The sequence below is a fragment of the Stegodyphus dumicola genome, chromosome X2 (assembly GCF_044657685.1).
Source record: "Stegodyphus dumicola isolate Sdum_Otavi_A_Nest chromosome X2, ASM4465768v1".
Taxonomy (NCBI): Eukaryota; Metazoa; Arthropoda; class Arachnida; order Araneae; family Eresidae; genus Stegodyphus; species Stegodyphus dumicola.
This window is the reverse complement of record NC_140781.1, coordinates 6,252,165-6,276,004: the sequence shown is the minus strand read 5'-3', so window position 1 is coordinate 6,276,004 and position 23,840 is coordinate 6,252,165. Positions and strand designations below refer to the sequence as shown.

At 32.3% G+C, this 23,840-nt stretch overlaps 1 protein-coding gene across 3 annotated transcripts in view; it reads right to left on the bottom strand.

Moving 5' to 3' along the window:
- LOC118205259 (regulator of G protein signaling 10-like) overlaps window positions 1–22,949 on the bottom strand; it is a 74,944-nt gene extending 51,995 nt beyond the window's left edge. For all 3 annotated transcript variants that reach the window (XM_085808908.1, XM_085808910.1, XM_085808909.1), the window contains exon 1: window positions 22,797–22,949. The gene's annotated coding sequence lies outside the window, so the exon portion shown is untranslated. The remainder of the gene's footprint in view (window positions 1–22,796) is intronic.
- Between the last annotated feature and the right edge of the window lie 891 nt (window positions 22,950–23,840).

The following is a 23,840-nucleotide window of genomic DNA, read 5'->3' as shown; positions in this document are numbered from 1 at the left end:
TGCTTAAGATTTCTTTTTCTTAAGATTTCATAGCTTAAGATTTCTTCGCTAACTAATAATTTTCAATGCGTTACTTAAAGAGAGGAAATTAAGCCTATATTTAAGGACTATACTACATTTGTGCATAATCTAGTGAGAGAAAATAACTGTTATATACCAGTGTTTGAAACGAGGGTAAATCTGACTTCCACGTGAACAGGGCTGTTAGGTGATTTAAACATGAAAGCTAAATTTAATCCTTTTTTCACGAAACCTTAGTTTAAAAAATTCAAAATTTGAAAATAAAAGGAAGTATTCATTAGATATAGATTTTTTTCTTATTTTTTGTGAAGCGGAAGATTTTCAGTAAACAGAGAAATTCGTTTATTGAAAACGACAGCAGAAGTTTCAGTTAAAATTCTTCGATTTTTCAACTGAAACTTCCACTGTCATTAGCAAGTGTTATTGAAAGTAAATTGAATTACAATAGCAGGAAAATGAAAAAAATGAAAACTCAAATGCTCTCTTTTTATTCCAGAATGGAAAAAGAAATTCCTACTGTAAAACTTTACCGACAATCGTTGTTTTACAAATAAATTTCATTTAATAAGTAACATCTTTTTCAAGAACAAGTATCTGGTTACAGTCACGAAAATATTTTTAATCAGTTTTCATGTTCATTTCCTTAGCATACGGACAATGCGAAAACGGTGCAGTCATTAATGTTTAGTTTCACTTCATGACATGTCTGTTGCTTAAGCGAATTTTTGCAAATTAAAAGAAAGAAAATAAATGAGGGAAAAAAACAAAAATGGAATTATTTATGGAGCAGAGAAAAATGGTAGTCTTATTTTGCTTTGAATCGCAACTCAGTCTTAACTTAATATACAAGCAGAATATAGCTATTTTACGTGCTACTGAAACTTAAAACTTGGCTTTGAAAAGCTCACGAAATGCACTTTTTTAAGTAGAAAAAATTTCGCTTTTAATGCTAATTACTTCTGTTTATTATAACTTCGTAAGATGTGACTGGCGTTAAAAGTTAAGAACACGCAACTAAAACACATTTATTTATTATGTTATAGAACTCCACAGTAAGATTAGAAGTCGTAGTTCAAACATAACAGGCTATAAATAATCAGGAGATAACAAATATTAATTAAAATATTAATACTTATTTTTATAACATGGTTCTTGTTTTCAACTCTGCTTCATTTTTTATAGTCTGATGTTTAGTCATATCATTTGAAGGTGATATTGTTTTACCTAAATATTTAGCTTGTCTTCAATTGAGATTGCGAATTATTTTTAAAACAAATCATTTTAATTAAAATAAAAGTTTCAAGGTGCACAGAATTATTGCATTTTCTCGTGAATACTTTCATGGAATAAATGTTTAGCGTATCCAGCTAACAGTCGGAAGACCAGTGGTTTAAATCCTTGTGAGGCTACTATTGATGTGTCACATTTCCTGCTTATGAAAATCTCTATGGTCTCTACAATGGAGCACAAATTAAAATATGGTCAAGAATAATTTGTCATATCCTGAATTTGGTCGACTGGGTGTCGTGACATTTCCCAGTTCGCCCTTTAAGTGGGAAAGAATGCAAGGATTTATTGCACTTCCTCGTGCGTGCTCTTCTGATGAGAGTAGTTAACTAGCAAATGGAAGATAATTGATTTGTCCAGTATATCGGCTTCAAAAAAGCATCTACGATTTCTATAAAATGTCAAAAAAATTCCAAAATGTGTTTATTACGATAATGCTTTTTACAACATTAAATCAATTTCATTTTTCATCTGATTTTACAGTACTTAAAACAAATAGTTAAATAAAAGGCCATTTCATAGTTAATTAAAAGGCCATTAAAAACTATTTAACTAAAGCCAAAAATATGTGCAAGAGAAATGAGGAGCTGTTTTTTGTATGAGGTTAAGAAAACGCGTAGCTGACAGCAGAATGTGAATGTAAAAAGGAAGTAAACAAAATGCAATTTTTTTTTATATTTAGTTCGGTTAATTCTAGAAATATTTTAGCAACAAGGATGAATGATAATTTTTAGATCTTTTGTTTTATCTAAAGGCTAGATATAAAAATTAATTCTAAATCAAGAAGTGGAATAATTAAGAGTAAATTCTTATTACGGATATCAGTAAGAAATAACCATTCATATAAAAAATATGTTGTCAAATAAAAATGTTTTCAGATATTTTCTCTAAAGTTTCAGTATACTAAATGCTCAACTTATAATGTATTTATTTACATTAACCAGTTATTGCATGTTCAGAATCTAACTCTATTTCCACTTCTCAATTTCCATTTTCCTGCTAGGATGCAAATTTTAGCGTTACGCGTTAATTATTTTTGCGTAGCTTTTGGCTAACTTAGATTTAGTTTAAATTTAAATTTCTTACTTTTGCGTTTACTTTATAAATGCTGGCTGGTTTTGTAAGCACCAGGAGTACCTTCTGTTTAACTAATTGAGTTCTCAATAAAAGGATCTTTTACACTCTTCTTAAGTTTCTATTTGCATTCTAGACACAGCGATGAGTCGCTTACATCTACATAAGAGTCTTGACTTAGTGTATGTTACCAAAAGAGGTGATACTCTACAAACTTCAGTTAAGAAAAACAGTGAAATTTCCTGTTTACAAATTTAATCTTTCTTTATAGTTAAATATCTGTTTTACATCTACTATAATAACATTGGAGATGGAACTAACTTTAAAGTATCGCATAACTTCTAATTAAATCATGAAGCTTTTAATTTAACTGGTGATTACACTCTGTAATATAACTGAAATTAAAAAAATATTGTTTAAATAATTTTTCTAAAGTGTAATTTTTAAAAAATAAATCAGATTGTAGATCAATCTGATTGAAATCAGATTTATCTGACTTTTTAAAATATATCAGATTATTTCTGAAAAATAAGTTTTCAGAAATAATTTTTCTCGAAATTTAAGCATTTGTTGATATAAGGTGTTGGATGCTGGTTTGAATAAAATTCAAGTCATTATATTACGACATTTGTTCGTTAACGTTCTTCCAAAGGAATAACTCGATATTCAGTGAGTGAAAATGTAATGAAAATGCATAATTAGCTGCACATTTGTAACGTGATAAATACGATAAGACTTCCATCCCTTTAAGGAGTCAAACTATATTGTCCACTTCAGCAGATGGAAAGAGTTTCCATTCCTTTTTCTACCTTTACTTCTCTGGTTAGCAGCTAAAACAGTACGTTTGCCTCTTAGAGCCAGTCTTTAATATTTATTTATTAATTTTTTACGATTATTTCATTTCTATGTTAAAATTCTTTATCAATTTTTAACTTGCATTTAAAAATTTACAACGAACTAATATTTTGAGTTATTTTTATCTATCAGGTAACGTTTTCATTTCATTCTGTTGAGCATTTGTTTTCAACAAAATAACAAGATTTGAGTTAACCTTTTAATCTCTTAAACTTTAAATAAGACGAATACCCTCGATGACTTCTGTTATGCTAGGCATGACTAGAGTTCATCAGTCGCATCTGAACTCCGAGTGATATGAATGAATTAACATAACATTTAAACTTACTTGCTGTTGTTTTAAGCCTTCAGCTTGGCCCTAACGTATATTTCAGGTAAATTTACGGGTGAGCGATTTATAATTCTAATCTATAATTACACAGAAGGAAAGTTGGGGCATTAAGCTTCTCTGAGAAGCAGCAGCATTTTAGAACAGATATTCTCCTTTTATTGATTTCAGCTGAAATGTCTTTTAACTGCATTGCTTAAAATAATCCTCATTGTATTTTATGTTATGTGTGCTAGTCGTCAAGACATCGTGCTATTTTATGTAAATTTAAAAGCAGAATTAAAGGTTAGTATCATATAGTTCTTTTTAAAAATGCCTTCTTATTTAGTTTCGTTTAATGAAAATAAAACTTGGCTTTAACTTCAGCCTAAATTGTTCTCAGTATTTTATTTCAAGTTCCTTACGCGGGCACTGTTAAACCTGAATTATGGTTCACGTGTAAAAAGAAAAGTTTCAGAAATTTCATGAAATTAATCTTTCAGTATAGTTTATATGTCTCTTTCCTAATAAAAGGAGAAAAGCGGGTGAATAAACCATTAATGTCAAGCACTTTTAGAAATCATTGTGCTCGAGATCTAATATACGAGGTTCTTACTAATATACGAGGATCTACTAATACGAGGATCTACTAATATACGAGGTTCTTACTAAATATAATGCAAGTACTTTCACGGTATATTTGTTAATTAATTTCAGAATCATGATAACCATCATGTTACAAATTTTAAACTTCCGCAGCGAATGACAGTGTTGCAAAATATTGCCAGCTACAGAAACCAGCAGAAGACTATGACAAATGTGCTTCATTTTCTTTGGCGAAATACCCAATGGATAACTCTAAGAACTCTATTGCATGACACTTCCCATAATAGGGTATTCGTATCAACCCTATAGAGTAAAAAACTCCTTATTTATAAATAAGAGCATAAAACGAGTATGTAGAATACCAGTTCTTTGGATTTTATTCCTCCGGGATACTATTTATCTGCATTATTTTTATTTTATTTTATTCCTCCGGGATATTATTTATCTGTATTATGTGTTCTTCTCTGGAGGCCATCTAGAATTAATCCAACTGTTAATTTTTTAAGTGTTTTTAATATTTTTGTTTGTTAATTAATGAAAAAAGGTAAAGAGTTTATGTTTTTAAGACGTCCATATTTAACTGAATATGTATCATGTTTATTAGTTCACAATAGAAGGCTGATAAGTAATACGTTATATTACTTAACTTTAAATATATTACTATATTTTAAATTCTTCTGTCATCCATAGTTTCTTTTTAATCTGAAAAGACTTTCCCTGACATTTATCGTTATTGTTCCCTAATGCGATTATTCAACTACAAGTAGATAGTTGTAGATTCGATACTACTTGTAGATTCAAATACCAGTAGATAATTGTAGATTCGATACTACTTGTAGATTCAAATACAAGTATATAAATTTTGTTGGCCAGTGTATAAATTAAAAAAATATATCAATTTAACATTTAGCAAAAACTTAAAGCAGAAGTTAAATTTTATTAGTTGGTGTATTTAACAAAAAATATTTGTAAAATCATCAGTTTAACAGACATTTAACTTTTTGCTGAAAAGTCTCTTAAGATTAAAAAAAAAAGCTGTGGGTGACAGAACTAAAATCTGATTTCGCTTTTATAAGCAACACACAAAAGTACATAAGAAGTTGTATAAATCATATATTTACTAAATTCATTTGTATAATCGTAGTCATAAAGCAGTTTTTAAATCTTGAAAACTGCTCTTGTGAAATGTTACATAACTCAGAAACCTGAAACATTTCACTAATTTATCCAGGTTAAGTTTGAAAGCAGTTTTACCTTCTGAATGAATTTGCTTCTGTTTCCCACAGCTTATGTTGCGAAGATGAAAGGGCTTAATTATGGGTTCAAGCATCACTTCAAAATAATGACGATCGCCAGTGGTTTCTCCATACTGTTTTAAAGGCTGTAGCATTACCGATGACCTCCAAGTAAACCTTATTAAATTATGCTGTTTTTATGCAAAAAAGAATAAGAGAATAAGAAGCAATAGCTATGTCATAAAAGGTTACCTTTACATTAAAGCATTATGCCTGGCAAAGAAAATACAGCACGTGAAGGATTAATGGATATGAGGAAGATTTATTTACTACAGCTTCATATTAAACTGGATTTGATTTAAGTGGCCGTGATTTCTACATAAAAAGAGATACCGAGAAATTACCTGGCACGTATGATTTTAGCCTTATTGGTTTCCTTAAAACTGGTTAATGTTAAAGGAAAAGAAGTATCTTTTATGGATTTAGTAGTATAAAATGTGTCCGAAAAAAAAAACCTGCAATTGATACTTGCAGAAGAAAAAGTGCCTTTAAAGGCAGATCAGTGTAATTCATTTCAGCTTCGATTTTCTCTGAAAGAGCTGACTGAATAGTTGATCATATTGAAATTTCATTATTTCTTGGTTTTCTCCACATATATAAGTCAATTTACTTTATGGAAGCTTCCATGGAAACCTACCTTCTCAGAAGGCAGTAGTTACTTAATTCTGTAGCATAAGTGATTAATTAATCAATTAAATAACTTTTTTCATAATACTGGAAAGCTCAACAGTGTAGCAGTTATACATTACTATAACAGGATAAAGAAACAATTACTGTAACAGAAAAAAGGAAAGAAAAGAAAACTTAGTAATGCTTAATTAGTATTGTTTAAGTGCATGGATATATACTCGTATCTCGCAGTCAACTCTGGAGTCGCTATTTCAATCATTTAACTTTCGCTACACTCAATACAGTACTCAAGTTTCTATTACCTTATATAAATTTCCACTTCCCGATTGGGTAGATAAATGAAGATTTCAAGAAGCAAGTTGTAGTAAAATTTTTGTAAAAAGTACAATTTTCTACGTATGAAGCAAAGTGAACTTTATTATACAACAGAGCACAGAAAAGGAATAAGATTCTTGATTCTAAGTTTTACATAATGTAGTATTTAAAGACCTATATTGTACACTGTGCTTGGTAAAAAAAGACTTCGTTTTAATCTTTGATAAAGATTGAATTACAGAAAATTTAATTCATTTATCTCAATAGAAAAAAATATTCATAAATTAAATATGCATAAACTAGTTAGATCTAAAACATATTGCATAGGTTGGAAAAGGTATACATACAATACATTTTGTGTACACGTAAAACTATAAAGTTTTATCAGAAGTGGAAGAAAATAGTAATCTATCAGATTACCATGCTGTGATGTGTGAGGTAATCTATCAGATAACCTCACACAGTTTGTACATTCGTTATTACTGCAAATATTATCAATGCGCAGTGTTTGAGGTAATATTAATGGTATATATGTATATTCCTTTACACACTAACGCTAACAGGCTAGCATGAAAAATAATTGCTAATTTTAAGAGTGGGGATCCCTAAAAGCAGAATAACAGTAATTACAAAGAAGCAACGACAGGAAACATTATTTAGTTTGAAGCTTAATGAATGAAATGTCATGAAACCCAAAACAAAACGAATATAAAAATGAAAGAAAATAAATTTTAGGATGAAAGTTTTTGAAGTTATATTCAGCGATTATGTTTGGAGAATAAGTCATTCTAAAGAGACGTATAAATATAGAAAGTCAAATGTGTCGCATGAGATAAAAGAATCTTTAAGTTAACAAGAAAGCAGCTTTTCTACATAAAAAATAGCAGTTGCCAACAGACTAATTCCTATGCCCCATGACTCATAAGTTCACTGAATACAGTAAATATCTATGGTCCACTAATCGAGCTTTCAGACGTGTCTGTCTGATTCTAACTAAGAAACAACGTTTTCTTTGAAGCTTGCATATGTTACTAATGTTTTAAATTTATATGCTGATCATAAAGCATAACATTGTCCATTACAAAATCTTTAAAATTGTTTCAAGTGTCTTTACCAATTTTCTTGAGTAGTTTAAAAATAATGAAGAGTAAAGAAGTACAGCGTATTAATAATAAATTTCTGAGGAAGCAGTGTTACTCAGCGTAATTTATGCGGGTACTATTCCGTTTTGAGGACCGTAAAAAATGGCAGCGAAAATGTATGCGCAAAAGCGCCAAATCTAGCAAACGCGCCCATTCAACAGCGCGTCAAATCTAGCGTACACGCTGATTTCAGATTGCGTAAGTTTATATAGTTCTATATTTCTTAAGACGCCATTGAAATACTAGTTTAATTTTTAAATCCTTTTTTTGATTTTAAATCCCTTTTTAATATCCTATGGATTTAACAATTTGGGAATTGTCCATGACGAAAAGTCGGCAATAGAATTTTGGGTAAAGTGCAGAATCCCCCATTGTTTGACGCGTTTTTAAGAATTGCACATACTCGGTATCCTTGTGCACATCGACCTATTTTAACTTTAAAAAAAAATCCCAGAATTGCACAAAAATGGCACTGCGCACACCCTTGGCTTTATCTATGTAATTTTATTCACTTAAAAATCCACCTATTTTCACTTAAAAAGTAAAAGAAAATTGGCAAAAATTCAATTGTTTTTACCCTTGTAAAAAGCGGCAAACAAATACGTGAGCGATTCTGCACTTTACCGAGAATATTTTCAAAGAAAAGGCATCATTCATTATAGAAAATTACGTTTGAACAACCAACGAGATGAAATTATGCTTTAGCGATAAGTCGGTAGCGAAATAGCGATGCAGGCATCCATTCAGTTATGTTTGGCAATTTTTATATAAATTATAATAATGATCTGAAATAGTTATTTACTCTTATGCTTCCATTCAGTCATGTTTAGTATTTTTCATATAAATTATAATAATAAAAAAGTATTATATGAAATTAACCTTTCATCTAAATTAAAACATCAATCTTAGATAGTTATTTACTATTATACTTCCTTTCTTTCCGCAATTATTAGGGTTGCCGTAATTATGTTTGGCAGCATTGGCATCAACAATAGTTTGGCGATTTTTTACGGCCCTCGAAACCGAATAGTACCTTTATGCGTCATATTTTAGAGAAAAAAAATCACGTCCGAATCTTTTTGTTATCAACAGTAAGACACTGGGAAAACAAACGAATATTCTGTGATTTTATCACATTTGAGCCTTAAAATCACTTGACATCTCAATTAATAAAAAAAGATGAAATTTACAAATTTAATGTGGCTGCACTGAATTACATCTTCATCCCTAGAGGTACAAACGCAGTGGTCCAGTCAGAAAATAATTAGTAAATGCATTTTGTAAACACAGAAGTTAATTTCGTTTGGGGATTTTACGAAAATCGGGATTTTTATCACCCTGAACGTTTCTGATTATAATTAATTCTGGCAAAACGCTGGAAATGACAAAACCTATAAATTCGCGAAGCTGGGTGGGACGAACGATCATCAGATTGTAAAATTAGGAATTGATAACCATTATAGTTTAGTTTAGCGAAGAGAGTTTTCTTTTTTTAATATTCTCTTTCTTTTCTTGTAAGAACTGTTAATTTTCTTTTTATATAGTAATTACATTTTACAAAAAATATATTACTTACATGATATTTACTGATAAAACGCTCAAATTGTTTGTAACAAATATTTTAAGTTTTAAAATATTAAACGTGTTTTATAAAATCAGGATTTCTTTCAACAAAGGTACCCATAAGAATAACCACAGATACAGAATTTCGAAAATGTGCTTTTCGCATTTGAATTTTTGATTAAGAAATTGTCCATAAAGTGCGATAAGCATCTGACACAAATACGGTACATTGCATTAATTAAGATAAGATATCATTCGAGATCGTCAAACAGGAATAAAACAAGAGGAAAAAAATTTTTCATTACCTCGGTTAAATTTATATCATGAATTTAGAAACTATTCAACATGCCATATTTTGATCTTTTGTTGCTTCTAAAGTAATCAAAATACTCCTCGTTTCATTGTTTTAAATGCAATGAGAAAATGTCTTTTATTTTTCAAACAAGCTCGGTACGTTCAATAATGTGCATCATTAACAGCTGCTGCAGTTGGCACTCAGCTACCAAGCCATAATACAACTTTTTAAGTTCTAAAATGAATCTTAAAAAAACAAGGGTATAATATATTAAAAACGATCTCCCAAAAGCTCCTTCTGTATTAAAAAAATTCGCTACTATTTTAAAAATTAATGCACAGACTACAATTTTAAAAATTGCATTTATTGCTTTAAATCATTGGTTTGTTAAGCAATTAATTACAGATGGATTAAATTCGAAAGATAAGTAAAAAAAAAATCTTACGTTTTGACTAATCACAGCATTCCAAGAATTGGTTATGCTGAAGAATTGGTTATGCGCTAGGATCATAAATTAACCATTTTCTGATTCGCGCAGTGATAACACTTAGAAAAATTAGCAGTGAGATATCAAGTGTAGCATAGCGTAACGTAACGATTTAAACATTTTTGAAAAGATTCCACTATTGACGTTTGAGATATCAAAATAATTTGTTGAGTGTTTGTTTCTAGTCACATTGCTAAATGTTGCTTCACAAAAATGACCGACTTAAAATAAAGCGGCATTTTATTTACTCGACATAGTTTAAATAATCATAAAAATTATGTGTTTTATTCGAGTCCCTAATTGTTATAAAACAATTTCAAAATCAATTGGAATACAAGAATTCTTGATTTCTGATGAAAATGTGTAAGTCATTTATTTTTACTAAGGTAATTTAGTATTTTGCATTAGTCCAAAAGGGCAATTTACCCAGAAGGACTATTAATTTCGTTTTGGCATTTTGCTTCGATTTACTATAAACGTTGATTCACTTTTCAAATTGTTGCCACCAAATATTAGAGCCCTGGGTTATATTTAAAGAAATGACTAATAAAGAATTTGCATAAATGCATGTATGTTTCTCGTATTGTGATAAAACATCGGTACCTAGAGCCATAAAATTTTGAATAACGTAATCTTCCACCAAATATGGGCATCTGGAAGCCCTAATTTGGAAGTTGGAATTTGTTTTAATTATAGATTTCATATTTTGCAACACTTTAACGAATTTTTGATTAACAAACTCAACGATTTAAAAGCGAGCAATGGCAACACTTGAAGGGGAAAAAAAAAACACTTTTATCTCCAGCGCGCGAAATTTTTTATCGGAAATTCTAAAGATATTCTCATTTAAACATTATTTTGCGATATTGCTGTTGAATTGAATTTTATGGTTTAAGTGCGAAGAACATGATATTTAATAAGTAAAGGTAACACACAAAACGTTATTAAAACGGCCCTTTAGGCGTAATTGTAAAATCTGAAAGCATTCAGATTTTTTTTTAATTTTAAGGTCATTTATTTTCATTAAGAATTATTTTAATTTATTAACCCCTTCTCTCTTCTCTTATTTCCCTCGCGTTTCCTAGCCAGGATGTAAAATAGCTAAGGTGAACGAGTGTATTTAAACTGATGTAGCGGAAAGTTTATTCACAGCGAGGTTTCGCTATTGCGAACGCACGTCGTTATTTCTCGCAGCTGTTAATCTTGAATATCGGCTTCACATTCTTACTGCTAAATAATGCCGGCGTAGGCTCTGTGTTAACCTGTTAGATTAAACTGAACTGTGTAGTTTTGCACTACTCTATCTTTAAATTTAGTGTTGCGTTATCTTTTAAGTTTCTCACCGCAAGTGGTTGGTGATTGTAAGTATGTAAACCTGTGCTTCTGTAAAATATTGTGTTCAATAACAAGGGTGTTTTATACCCTTACCCTGTTACATCCATCTTCCAGTCTTTGTAGAAGTCGTAAGATTAACATTTAAGTAGATCTAGTTATACTGAATGACATCCAAAAGAAGTATATCTCACATTTGGCGCCCGACTAATACCCGAAATAATTAGCCCACATTCTCGCTGGCCCCACCATCGTCGCTGACCCCTACCGGCTCCAGGAAACCCAACGGAAGAGTTTGGCTTCTTAGTGGATAGAGTACGAACTTCCATGAAACCCGCGGTAACATTCGATGTTAGAACATCGGTCACTACTTTTTTGGAACAGCTGGACAACTACTTTTTGCTGCAGCCGCTCCCAGAAGTTCAAAGAATAACCATAATGACTACCGCCCTACGAAGACAGGCTTTAACCTTTAACTGATGTGACAATTTTTTCGGCATAATTACTGTGAGCGGTCTCACAAACCGCTTTAAAGAAACGCGTAAAAATACATACTTTTATGCCTTTTTAAGAAATGTTACAGATACTTTATGCATATTTATGGAATTATAATTCATTTAAATTAATATATTTTAATCATACATCATATAATTTTACGCAGTTGAATTCATATAAAAAATAACTATTTTCTTCTTTTTAAGGAACAAAGCTTTTAAAGAACAAAGATTTTTTAGTCATGCATGAAAATATGAGACTTTATTAAGTATTACTGTTAATTAAACCATAATTCTACAACAATGAATTTAATTATTAATAAATAGTAGATTAGAATAACTTTGTCTACAAGGATGAATCATAAGATGATACACAGCCAAAACACATTTTTGAAACCACTGAAGTGTGTGTATTTAATTATGGCAAAGCACACTAGGGCTATCTGCCTAAGAGGAGGGATGCCTTCGTGGAGGACTTTCTAAGGGAAACTGGCTCGTATACACGTTACACATGGGGAAAACCACGAAAACGCCCATGCAGCCAGCCCGTTCGCGGGATTCGAACCTCGGACCGAACTACCAGTGTTCAGCGACTTTACCGCTCGGTCGCTGGTGGGCCCTGAAACCACTGAAGACACACCGGTTCCTTGCATTCCAAACATTTGTATGATGTTTTTCTCTTCTTACAAGGTGGGCGCAGACTACATGTTTTTCTTTCTTCTAATTTTTTCTTCTTGATTTGATAAATCCATTATCTTAATTTCTACGGATTCTTCTAATTGTTACCTTCAGTTGCCTTGGCAAAAAAGCGGAAGTTATCCCAACTTTCAGATGCGGTTTCATAAGTTGATTTGGCTAATAAAATCATATTTTTTTTCTTTTCAGATTTGTAGCATCAGGATATGACTGGAACAATATGTATGAACATAAATTCCAAGTATCTTTGGGATCTGCTGTAGAGCCTATTTTTGCAGGATGTTTCAGACCAAGGAGCTGAATTATTGTGTTATACTTTGGTGTTCGTACTGCCCGATTTGGTTCTTTTTTGCACCATTTGAAGTGCTTTTTTTTCCATAAATATTATCATTTTGTTCATAGTCATTAGAAAAATTATGATATTCATCTGCAGAAAGCTCAGATTTACTTTTGCTTTCGCTCTGAATACTACGTGATTCTTCAGAATCATAGTATTCTAAATAAAAAATATTGTTGACAAGATACTCAATTTCTTTTTGAGTGAGATGTATGGGACGTTTGCTTGTAAAATATGAAGCCATATTTACCACTTTTACGAAAAAGAAGCATCCGATAAATAACGTCTATCGTGCACTAAAACTGGTACGTATCTGCTGTATGTGTCTCCCAGACCGCTTACAGCAGATACGTACCAGTTTTAGTGCACGATAGACAGATATGTACCATATTCTCCGTTTTTAGGGGTGGAAACGACAGTTAGAAAATCCTCAGCGATCTCTCAGACCACTCACAGCAGTTAAAGGTTAAGTATAAAGGGACTTTGCTAAATTTTTATTACGAGAAAGAGGCAGTTAGACGTATACGTTTGAAAGTTTCAAAACTGCCCTTGTAAAAGCATTTCCTGTGGGCAAACACAGAGCAAAGTTAGAAGCTGAAATATTCAGCAAAGATCAAAGGAAAGTCAAGGAGTTAATAGAATTTATTCTCAGAACAATTCAAATCATTAACTTACGGTAAAAAGCCGGATAACAAAATTATTCAGGTTATTTTGCCCCGATTTGGAACTGGACCACATGCAACATGAAGACAAGAAGAAACTAGAAAACTCGGTAAGAAATTTTTCTGATTTATTTTCTGATAAACCAGGCGTAATGCAAATAGTGCAAAATAAGAACAATGGCCCCTGCAGAGGAAAACCATATAGGTATGATAAGGCAACAGAAGAGATAACTGAAAATATATAGAGAATATGCTAAAAAATAAAATTATTATTCCCATCTGCAGTCCGTAACCTAGTCCGGTTGTGTTATGCCGAAAAAGGAGTAATCTGCCTTTCGAAGCATGGAATTTTCTATTGAAGATAGGAAGAAAAATAGTTTAACCAAATACCCTGTTTATCCATTGCCTATAATAGAAGAAGTTATAAGGAATGTAAAGTCAACTAACTACAAGACTACACTAGATCTTATCTTATTTTTGGTATTTTCAAATAGCTGTGAAACCCGAGGATGTTTTAAAAATCGCATTCATAACAAAATCAGGTACTTATGCCGAAAGAGCTTAGGTATCTAGGCTATAGAATTTAACCACTGAAGATCTAAGATAATTGCAGAAAAAAAATACTCGCAGCGAACAATGAGACGAAATTAGCTACATTTTTGGGCATGTGTTCTTACTATCGAACATTTATAATGGTCTTTTGCACAATACTCAAACGCTTCAAAAATTAAAAAGAAAGAAAGCACGGTTTTCTTGATCAGCTGAAGCTAACACGGCGTTTGAAAAGTTAAGAACTGCGTTAATAGAAGCGTCAATATTAAAATCACTTGGACGGGACGAAAATCTGGAAATAGCAGCGAATTAAGGCGCTGTTTGGATGCAGAGGCGTCAGCTCGTCGCCTACTTTAGAAATATTCTTAACCAAACACAACGTAATTACATGGCTACAGAGAGCTAAACGTTGGTATAATTTTAGCGGTGCAGAAGTTTAGAGTATATTTGGGCAAAGCACTAGTAACCATATATTTGCATCGTGTTGCTGTGGATCGGTTATACTCCGGAAAAAAACTTATTTCAAGATTAAGTAGATTGGCCTTAAAACTAAAAGAATTCAACTTAATAATTAAGCATACGCCCGGGATTGTGGCCGATACCTTATATCGAATAAAATTAGACGAAGAAAGCAATGAAATAAAATGTTCTTTGTTAACGTCGAAAATCTTAGACTCTCGGGAAACTATCATTGTAAAACTACACACTGACACAGCATTTAGTCATATCTATGCACATATAAAAGATCTGGATAACTTTGAACATTCGGGTATAATTGCCATTAGAAAGAGAGCAGTAAATTGTGAAATAATTGATAATTTCTTGTTTCATTCTTATTTATTTCTTGTTATTATTTTATTTATTTATTATATAAAACAACAAATGGGAACAGTGAATTAAGCCTGGTCATTCCAGCCACGTCACGGCTCAATATTTTTCAAGAAGTGCATGATGCACCTACTATACAGGCCATCTTGGCTTTAGAAAAACGGTGCAGAGAGTACGCGAGGTGGCCCTTTTTCCCACAAATTCAAAAATTTGTTATGGGAGATGTCAGGTTCCGCCATACTTGTAAATTAGTTAACAGTGTAAATTATCGCCCAGTCGAATATTTAAATAGCATAAGAGTTACTTTCCCGTATGAATTACCAGAATAGATTTGTTAGGCCCAACCCCACATAGTGAAAGTAATAAAAACAGGCATTTTCGTGTTTTTGTAGATCATTTTTCAAAGTGGGTAGAAATAGTTGCCTTTAAAAGAGGCTCAGAAGAAATCATGTCTGATTCTCTTCTAAATAAAAATATCTTAAAATATGGTGCACGACTTAGGGTTATATTATACAATTGTCCCCAGTTTATTAGCCAAATTTTCGAAGACCTATGTGCAAGGCTTGGCAAACGCCATCTACAGATGGTTATTTACCAGCCACAATCGGATATTGCACAGTGCATGAAGATGAAAATAGAATAGTTTGTAGCTACGGTAAAAAACTTACCACCGACGCTGGGATGAATGCGTCAATGAATTGTCTTCTGCCCTAAGAACGGCGGTAGTAAATTTGGCTAATGCAAGAGCAAAGCTATATTATGACCGACAAAGAAGCGATTTCGATTTTAAAACCGGGACAATGTTCTTACAATAAAACATTCGTTATCTTGCTCCCCATAAGAAAAAGTGGATATACTCGTATTTTGCCACAAATTTGAAGGGCCATTCATTATGCCAAAAAAGGAGATTATCCACCGGATGGCAAAACAGAATTTACGACGGAAGCGGGCGGTTGAAGAAGAACCTCCCCAGTGCAAGAAACTGCTTCAGAAGCTTCAATGAAAGAGGCCAGCATTTCGAATGCAGAACAAATAACTTTGACGGCCAGAGCCTTGGTTAATTCGAGAAGAAGGTGGCATGGAAAAAGAAGTGGCGTACAAACAAAAAGAGTAATGGCAAGGAGGGCAACGTCGGGTCGACGACTGGAGGGTCCAGCAGATTAGCAAATTTCCCTCCTGGCATAAGTTCTTCCAGAAAAGGATGGTTGACTTCAACAAAGAAAGATAAGTGGAAATATATCTATATTTAAGTGTTTGATTTTAATTCCAAGTACGATGCTTACTGGAAAATTTTTCTTTAGTTATTGTCGCGACCTAGGACGATTTTATTTTAATTTGTAGTGAGCAAGGCACTTTAATTTTTTCTACCAGTGTATTTTATGTTGGAATAAGAGTGAGATGTTCACTTTTAATCTCATAGACTCAGTTTAAGAAATTTTTGAACGTTTTCAATTAAGTGAAGCAACTTATTTCAATTAGAAAACTTTGTTGAATATAAATGGTTTGAAATCGTTTTCAGTAAATTCAAGTAAAGTAATTGTAAATGTAAAATTTTCGTGAAATATGTGTTAAACCTAAATGTAGTTTTATGCATGTTTGTAAAACGGAAAGAAATGTCTATGGATGAAAGAGTTAAGTCAAGCTAACAGCAGAATTTATGTCAAAATTAAAAACTAGCTTGAGATTGCATGAAATTTAAAATTAGGCTTTCCAGCCAATACTAACTTTTTCGCTAGAATTCGCACTTTAAGGACGAGAATTGAATGTAGTGTGTATTTCTGTGGTTTCGTTTATCTAAATTCTAACATGTAAGCTGTCGGTTAGACGGGAGTATGGAATACATTTTACATGAACACATACTCTCATATCAGTACACCTTGCGGGAGAACTGGAGGAAGATTTTAAATTTGGGAAGAATGCGATGAGTAAAAGTTGGCCTAATGTGAGAGTAAATGAATATAAATCTAATTGTGTAAAACTTTTAAAAGTTACGAGACTATATTAAATGTATTCCATCTTTTCTAAACTATTTTCCTTCCAGAGATATGGAAGGGGACAAAAGGAAGCAATTCTAAGAAGAATGCTGTGTGTGTGCGTGTGCGTGCGTGCGTGCGTGCGTGCGTGCGTGCGTGCGTGCGTCGAGACTTTTTTCTTAGAATAATATGATTCTGATGGGAAACATTCTGACAGAAATTTGGATTCAATTTACGCTAGTCATAAAAGTATTAAAATTACTTCTCTAATATAGTGTAGATCGTTCTCCCGCCACCAAGACTGTTCTCAAACTGAAGAAACATAAGGTATATTTTTTGAAGCAGAAGAGATGAAAAATGAGCAAACGCCTTCGCTGGGAATGGAACCACGGACCTCTGGAATACCGGCTAAGCGTGCAGAACCACTACACTTCGCTAAGAAGGCGGGAGAAATACCTTATAAAACAAGCCATAGATTCATGGAAAACGGACTGGTGTAGCTTGATATTTGTTATCACGACTGCAGTACAACATCCCTGTAAATGAAATGTTACAGTAAAACTATCCGTAACACTCTCTTAAACTCCTAGCAAAATTACTATATTCGATTTATGTTCAGATAATTCGGGCTGCATGGAAACAACGAGGCTTCCTAGTCATGTTCTTAAAACTATTCCTTAACCTTTTTGCAGTAGGACATGAAACCAGTCTTCTTGAATGATGCCACCTTCGTCAGAAAACATATTCTCCATAAATCAGTTTATCTGATTAATTTCTCTGTTCTTATAAGTGTAAAATGGAGATATTTTACAAGGATGATTGGCTCAGACGCTTCCTAAGAAAATATTGTCTAGATATTAACCTTTTCTGTCACACTTCCACTACCCATCTAAGTATTCCATACTATGCTTTCTATTGACAAAAAAAATTTAGGCAAACGTATTCGCTCGTATGCATGGTATAGCAGCAAACGAAATCCAAGTAATTATGTAACCTTCTTCTAGCTATCGACTGTTCAATGTGAAAGACTACGAGCCCATAGTCACACATCACTGGAAACGCCATTCCGGGACTACGGCGATGCAACTCTGCTAACAGACTATGTCAGATACAGAGATACATAGCCAAAAGCCTACTAGTTCAGACAAATTAGGACTATGAAACACGATTTATTGCTAGAAATGTCAACCACAATATTCCTTCTGACGTTACAAATAAAGCTCTGCACTATCTTTGATGAAATATGGCCAACCTTCGTCTTGTCGTTGGTTTGAAGTATTACTTGCTTTGGACAATCTCTAAGAGTTATTTAACTATTTTGTGGCATAGAAAGCGTACTGCTGTCGATATTTTGAAGATGCTCTTATCTTAGGCGTCTTGCAATTACGATCTGGTTTTGCTGAAGCCAGATAAATTCTTTGCTTTCTCCAAGTTGAAATTTTTGTTTGCTTTCCCCAAGTTTTATTACTGACTTAAAAAGATTCAGTCCAGGTATTACATGTATCCTTTACTATCTAGGAACTTATTTTTCATTAATTGAAGAAGCCTATATTTGCTGCAAGCAACGTAATTCTATTGAGGGTTTAATATTTGGCTAGTCAGTGCACGTTGCATATGAAGACTATGACACAGTGATCTTGAAAGTTTTATTAAGAAACGAAGTATGGCCAAACGTCCTGTCAGTCGATTTATCCTCGGGGCCGTCAGTGAGCTTTGTAGAAACCATACTAACTATAAAGCATTTCTCATATCGCAAATTCACGTGTTCACTACTTAAGAAAAATGTATGTTTAAAATTTAGTGGAAATGAAAGAATTCTTCAGAGGGTTATGGAATGCAAATTGTAAACATCAGTTAGTTTTCTCTATTAAAGTGACTACGATCCTTAAAATATTTATCATGCTAGCTATGTCATGCTAAAGATTAAAATTTTAGAGTCGACTTCGATAAAAATTGAAAACTGTTATTCAGATCTGTCAAAAATTTTGTGAATATCACAATACACAAAGTGTTTAAATACGAAACGATAAATTAACAATGGCTCGAGAAGTACTAGACGAATGATGCCATATTGTTTCATATTATATAATTTTCATAAAAGGCATGTGATTGAATTCATAAAAATAAGAAAAATTCATTACCTTCATAGCGATTAATTGTGTTACATTACTTTATGAACATCGTTCAAATGTTCAGCAATTCTTTGTTATTATTTGTTTGTGTTTATTTATTTGTTATTCTTTGTTCAGCAATTCTTTGTTATTTGTTTATCTTTAGAAATTAAATCCAGAACAAATTATATTCATGAATTATATATGTACATTTCCCTGATACTACGATTCGCAAAGGCGGTTGCATTGTTCGAATATGGCAAAGCAATGAGGATGAAGCAAGCGATCAGAATCGAAGACAGTCAGGATGAAGGGAAAGGATGCTTTCATAAGACGGCTTTCTAAGGAAAACTGCCTCGTATCTGCTGTTGGGGGAAACCGAAAATGGATTCGAGGCCAGGTTGAGGTTCCACTGTTCAGCTGTCTTAACAAGTCGAGGCTATCAAAAATCACGAAACTTTAGTGTTTGTCACATATGCATTTTAGAATGAATTAAAAAGTAGCATAGCTTTTTTATTATGTTCTACTGGGCAGATATTACATGTAAATATTAGCAGTTAGTTATAGAATTTGAAAAAGTAAATAAATTAATAAATTGTGTAATAATATTGGACTACATAATTAAACAAGTTATGCTTTCCCTAACGTCGCAAATAGGATTTAACGCAAAAAGAGTAATTGCTTGATCCACTTTTTATACTGCTTTATTTACAAGGTAGTACATCAAATTATATACTTCTACACCTGTTTTTTTACATCTTTTTTTTTCATACTCTACACCTCACTCTGATGTCTGCACATAAAACAGTGCATACCCATATTAGTATTTGAATAAATGAGTGCCTATATCTACTGCTATAGAAGTCACTGTTGACATTTCATTTGAGTATGAATGCCAACATAAGAATGTCATCTATGTGTGCCACCTCATTTAACGCAGATATTTCTTTCTGTTCAGATCTTATCAGACATAACAACGCTTATTGTTACTTCCTTAATAATATGATTCAGTCACTTGATTCATATTACAACAATCATCGCCGGTTGTGTAAAATCTCTTACTGAAATAACCACAGTACGAAAACAACAAAATGATGTATTAGAATAAGACATTACGATACAGACATTCAATTATATTACTATTGATTTCGTATTTAGTCGTTAAAGATTTTTGTTACACAAGGATTTATATTTGCTTACATTTTTTAAGTATTCTTCAGGACTGTGGCCGGTTGACAAATTTGAAGATTCTCAATGAATTCGATAACATTCAGAGAAGAGAATTGACATTGAAAAATTCATTATGAATGTAAAGAAAGTTATTTATTTGGTAATTAAGCAGTGATGTAGGAAAAATATATGTTCTATTAATGTATTATTCCTTACGTCAACTGGAATATCAGTATTTGAGTTCGCAGATTTGTAGATATGATGGTCTTTCCGAAAGACTGCTTTCCGTTGCTTTGTATTGCTTCTTCAAAACAATGAAGGCTGGTTCTTCACACGGATTTCGTTGGGGTTCAGTGGATCTGTGTTATCTCGCTATACGCATCAGTGAACATGGCTTTTATTTATGTGTATCCAAAGAATCTCCGATGTTGTATTCGAAAGTTGGAAGAACTGCATCAATTAGTCAACACATTCATGTTAAATTTAAGAACAGTTTTTAAAAATGAATGCAAGGAAAGCATAGCTGAGCGCGTTTGTAATATTCGCTACGCTTCGGTGCTACTTCATTTAATATATAATTATTAGCTATATTGCATTTATTTCAGCCGTTGAAGATCATTTAATTTTAACGGTACATGCTTATAGCGGAGGATAAGAATTAATTTTAACAGGATATGAGTTAGTTTGAGAATAAAATAAGTTGCATATCAAACGATGTATGAATGGGGAGAAAGCAGACTAAATAAGGAAGATGTTATGCATTTCGCCAAAATCAGGTAACAAGAAAAAAAATGTGCCTAACTCAAAAGACACAGTGTTTCAAGTTTCAGAATGATTTACTTAAATACCGAAATTACAATAAAATTTGAGATAGTTTACTTGAGGAGACATCATTTTTTTCAAAATTTCTTTGATTATTAATACAAAAATATGAATAGAATAAATTTCCAATGCTCTAAGGAACCTGCCTTTAAACTGAAAAATTTTATTAGACGAGACATAAATTTACGAATTTCTTTTAATAGTAAACATTGAATGAAAGAATGATGTCTTTGATTTATCATGAAAACAGGCCTCAATCATCACATTTTTCAGACACATGAAAAAAAAAAAAAACTCATTCAAAATTTATTTTAACTTGAAGGATAACATTAGGCACAGTGTTTATAAGAATATAGACTTTTTTAAATATTATCTCTAGAAGTGATAATTAAAAAAAGAAGCCGCTTACATCCCTATTATTATTATTATTATTCATAAATATTTCAGAATCCACTGAGCAAATAGAAATTTTTAATAATAATGTGTTTTGAAAATGACGATAGCAATTTTTACGCCTTCTCACTATTTAAGACTTGAAAGTTAATTATTATAATGCAATTACCCATTATTGGTAAAAAATACATTACAGTTTAGTAATAAGTAAACAGTATTTCTTAAAATATATAAAAATTTATAGTACAGGAAGAAGTTGCCTATTTTAATGACGTAATGTCCAATTAAACTTTAACTCCATTTATTAATAAGAGAGAAATCCACATAGGGTTCAGACTATAAAAGTTCTTTTCTTCAAAGATATATTAATACAATAAAATGGAATTCAGTCGTCCTCTTTGGCATGGTGGTAGGGAAACCGGCTGCCATAGCGTTGGCCTCAGGCTCGAATCCCAGAGAAGGCTTGAATATTTGTAAATAAATAATGTCTGTATAAATAAATAGTCATGAGTGTTTGTAAATAACAGAGGCGTGTAGACTTTTGAAATAACGTGGTATCGAAAGTTCCATTGAGATATTACTAGTAGGAGAAGAAAGTATGAGATCCTTGGATCCGGGTCCCGAGAGAGAGGGGGCTGTTCTCCATCAAAACTGGGATGGAACTGGGCAAATTCTGAATGTCATCTAAAAAAGTGCCCCAAAGCTTTACCAATGACAAGCGCAACCCTTTCCATCAAGGCTCGATGAATTCGTGAACCTACAAACAAGTTGAATGGACGAAGTTGAGTTACTCGAAGAACTCAGTAAAAGAATTTTATTTGACTTTAATTAAAGGATGTTCATAATTTAAACGGATATCTGAAAGGCAGTTTTCATTGTATTTTGGGAAAGCGAAATGATAGCAAAATTAAAGTTCTAAAGGCTAAACTAGTGCCTAATAAATAGTGCAAAGATTAAATAAATTTGCTGCTGTAGTAAATTATATTAAATATTAAAATGACACATGATTTCAATAATTTAAAAAAACGTATAGGCTCATTTTATAAGGTAAGCACACAGATAAGAGAACTTGAGCACTTTAAATGAAAAAAATAATTTAGTTCTAGCTGATAATCCCTTTAGCCTTTGCCTCGGGAAAAAAGTTAATTAAAATTTAATGTTGATTACTTATATGCGTTTCTTAACAAAAGAAATCCTTATTAAGAAAGAAAACGTTTTAAGGAAGCGAACTGATTTTCTGCTTCGAGAATTTTGTAAATTTTTTCCAAACCCAGCCAGTATAAACCTGGAAATTTTTCATGAAAACCTTTAAATATTTTATGAAATTTATTTATAAACATTCCGCATAGTCGAAAAAATAAGGGAACAGTATTTTAACCGAAATTCCAGCGGTAAACAGGTAGAAGAAAATGCGTTCTTAAACACGATTAAGCTAGTGCTTTCATACGTATCAAGCTCAGAATACACGTTACAAACTTTCAAACTGAAAACATAAAAAAAATATACGTTTCAGTGTAGATATAATGCAAGCTTTCTATAAAACGCTTACCTCAAACATAAACTAGGCTGCATAAAAATAACTGTGCGTAGTGCGTAGACAGAGATACAGCAGAAGAGCGAGGTCCATCTGATTGCTACAGTGTAGGAAACAAGAAAGGAAATAAACAGTTGTGTTGGCCGTGGCGCTGCAGTCGCTTGAAACCAAGTTTTAATTAACTTATTGCTACTTGATCCGTTTGTATAAAGCATTCAGCAACACTTTTGCTTCCACATCAGTGATCACACAGACGGATTTAGTTTCTACGTGCCTTTATTGAATGAATTATGCTTTTCTTTAAACTTTTCCTTTTGCTCGCAGCGTTTCTCGGACATGTCTATAAACTGCTACGCAGAGAAACGCATGCGGAGCAACAAGTTAATTCTGGCGCTGGTTAAATGCTGTATTAAGTTTTTATTGCTATTTTTATTAGCTTAATGCAATGATACTTTAAACTAATGAGAAAATAACATCTGCTTGGATTCATGTCCTCACATTACAAATATGCAGAGTGAGAGGGTGGCGCGTTTATATGTCCCTAGTTAAAAATTTCGAGCAGAATAATCTTGGTTATTTGCACTCGTATAATGGTAAGCCTGAAAAATAAATAAATTATAAACAACATGATGCATGCTGTCATGGTGTATTTGCTAGCACTTGTCTGGCTAGCAGTCGAAAGATCCGTGGTTCAAATCCTGCTGCATGTTAACTGATTTTTTTGTTCTCTATGTAGAGTCATCAGGTTTATTTTGAAGCTAGAACAATGAAAAATTAGCGGTGCCCTTGCTGAAATTCGAACTCCAGCCCTAAAGCGGAGACCCAGTCGCCAAATCCTTTTTTGAGGAATTATCGACAAATTCATCTAACTGTGTAGATATTCACAGGTGAAACATTTAGGTTATCTTACAACTTCAGAATAACTTCTAAGACACTAAACTTTCCAGTCCCAGATGCTATGACCTAATATTTAATTTAATTCCAAATTCTTTAAAATACAGCCACTTTAAATATTTGTTGATAATTAAACCGCAGATTGTTTTTTAGTTTTATTGTGAG